The sequence below is a fragment of the Rhagoletis pomonella genome, unplaced genomic scaffold (genome assembly GCF_013731165.1).
Source record: "Rhagoletis pomonella isolate Grant_MI unplaced genomic scaffold, Rhpom_1.0 Rhpom_scaffold_00011, whole genome shotgun sequence".
NCBI classification, from domain to species: domain Eukaryota; kingdom Metazoa; phylum Arthropoda; class Insecta; order Diptera; family Tephritidae; genus Rhagoletis; species Rhagoletis pomonella.
In genome coordinates this window covers 9,463,352-9,466,174 of record NW_023458565.1, presented here as the reverse complement: position 1 = coordinate 9,466,174, position 2,823 = coordinate 9,463,352, and the positions used below count along the sequence as shown (strand labels likewise).

The window sequence follows — 2,823 nt, the reverse complement described above, 5'->3', positions numbered from 1 at the left end:
GATACAAATAAATGAAGCAATGACTTTTTATGTTTTATTAATAAAATTTTGGAATGTCCGCTTTCACGCCTGCCTTCATACATATGACTTTTGTTTTTGCAATTTTGTGTGTTTTTGCCGTTGTTTTTTTTTTGGGGTTGCTATTTTCGTTACGCTTTCTCGATCACTGCGGATTCCTTTTTTTTTATTTCAATTCATTTTAACTTATATTTTTTTTCGTTTCACAAATATATACTTATATTTACATAAGTATTTTTTTTCTTTTATACTTTTATTGTTTTGCTGTTCAGCACTTGCACACATCGCGTTCATATTTGCAATATATATTTATAGGTTTTTTTTTTTGTTTAACAATTATTTGTTGTTGTTTGCGTTGCTTTCATTTGTCAATGAAATGAATGAATTTGCACTTGTGCGACGGCAAAAACGGACATTTCGGTGGGCGGTGTGTATGGCAGGAAAACAAGCAAGCGAGCGAGGTAGCGAGCATTCGAGCAAGTTAACGCCGGATGCTTGTAGTTAGCCGACCGCGTGAGTCGGTGAGTGAATTTTTGAATTGTTGGCGTTGGTGGATGTACTACATACATACCTACATACATACTAGTATTGTACTACAATAAGAAGGAAGACGTGGGAGGCGGCTTAGACGAGTAGATGATACTTAGTATGTATGTATATACATATGTAGATGGATAAGGAGGGTTTGGATAGCAATTAAAAATGTTTTTGAAGGAATTTTGATGGATTTGTTTTGGAGAGAAAAAGAGAGGAGAAGAGAGGTAGAAAATGTTTTTGATTAAAATTTTTTAAATTTTGTTTTTTATATTTTTTTTAACATTATTTTATGCAGTTCTAACAAATTTGTATATTGATGCAATAAATTTGTTAGAGCTACAGAGGAGGGGAAAAAGAGATGACATTTGATGTGAGAAAATTTTGAAAAATTATTTTGTTCTGCAAATTTTTTGTATGCGTCTTATACAAACTTGATCATATTCGTCTTTTTTTTTTTAGAGATAAGAGGTGAAAGGAAAAACTGTTTGGAGAAATTTTAAAAACAAGAGTTGGCATAGCAATTGAAAAATGTTTCCTAAGGAATTTCCTCGGATTTGCTTTTGAGAGAGAGAGAAGGAGGAGAGTGATACAAATTTTTTATATGTAATTTTTTGTAATTTTGTTTGCGATATTACGCATTATAATACATTCATACATACATACATTTGTTAGAGAGGGAGGGGAAAAATGCATAAAATTTGTTTTGAGAAAATTTTTAAGAACTTTTTGGTTTTGAATAGATTTTTTATGTGTCTTGTACAAATTTGATCATGTTCTAAAACTTATAATTTTTTGGCGAGAAAATAAGAAACATTTGTTTGGAGAATTTGTTTGCTTTGAAATTTTTTTATACTTATAGATTTCGTATGAATTTTATCATATTCCAATACATTTGTTTTTGGGAGGGGGAAGTGGAAATAGATAAATTCTGCTTGGCATTTTTTTGTTTTGAATTTTTTTCATTTCATTTGTTTTTTTCGGAGGGAAAAAGTGGGGAAAAGATATATGTACATATGTATCTATTTTTCTAATAATTTTTGAAAAATTTTAAATTTTTTTTAATTCTTTATGCACCTTGTAAAAATTTGATCATATTCCAATAATTTTTCAAACTGCAGTAAGACGAAAACAACTATCTTGGTATGTACATATTATTACTCGGCTGCAGTTGTTGATTTTTTTGTTTTCTTTCGCTAACTTCCTCCAATGAATTTTGTGCTGATTGTATTTATTAGGCGCACAGGGTTTTTCGTTGATTGTTCATGAATGTGTTTTTATAAAATTCACTGACTTTGCACTGTTGTTTTTTGCTTGTTTTGTTTATTTAAGTTATAACAAATTGTTTATCGCTTATTACTTAATTGAGGCTGCGAGAGTAGCAAAATATTTTTTATTAAACAAACTTTGGAAAAAACTTGCGTAAATATGCGTCTATGTAAGTAGACGTTATTCAAATATTTATACGAATTCGACCGGAAAGTCGTTTGGCACACGCATTTGCATAAAAATTATAGTAATTTGTGTATAAAAATCACTCTTCACTCAAAAATTTCGTACAAAAAAATATGCGAAAGTATTTTTTTATTTTAATTTTCGTTGAACTAAAAGTTTTGTAATATTTTTTTTTTGCTGTTGCATTAATTCAAAACAAAAACCATTCAGCTCATCACTGCAATTTCTTTTTTTTTTATTACTTTTTCCAACCGCAAAGCGAAATAGGTATGTACTCGTTTCAAAAAAAAAAACACCGAAAAACGCGTATATTGTATCTGATTGCCTTGATTTTGATTCCTCTTATTTTGTTAGTGTCGCGTAAGACGCTCGAACATCCACACGCATATACGCACACACACACACAGCTTTCACGTTTCCGACGTTAATCAAACCGTCCGATTCGGCGAAAATATCTCAAGCAACTGATGTGCAAGCGGGCGATTCGTAACGAACGCCAACACACAAATGTATTTCACTCGGTGTTTTCTTATTTGAGTGGAGAAAATGGAGAGCGGATGTAAGAGGCGCACACAAGCACACAAAAAAGATGGCGAAAAAGTGCGCAAACGCACACAGATGCACACACACAACACGCACACACACACACACATATCCATAAATTTCCTTTTGTGTTGGTGCAATGGCCGCGCGGCGAATTCAAATTCAATTTAATTCAAGAACTCAAAACGACCCCTCTCTCGCCATGAGTTCGCGCTGGCAGTGAGTGTCAGCGGCAGCGCTCATGCTGAGCAACGGAAATTATTCATTCATTCA

At 32.4% G+C, this 2,823-nt stretch overlaps 1 protein-coding gene across 1 annotated transcript in view; it reads right to left on the bottom strand.

Annotated features, from left to right (window-relative positions):
- The window catches only part of LOC118746591 (protein sprouty), an 87,194-nt gene extending 84,712 nt beyond the window's left edge, over positions 1 to 2,482 (bottom strand). The window contains 2 exon segments of the mRNA XM_036480430.1: positions 1,630 to 1,922; positions 2,250 to 2,482. The gene's annotated coding sequence lies outside the window, so the exon portion shown is untranslated.
- Between the last annotated feature and the right edge of the window lie 341 nt (positions 2,483 to 2,823).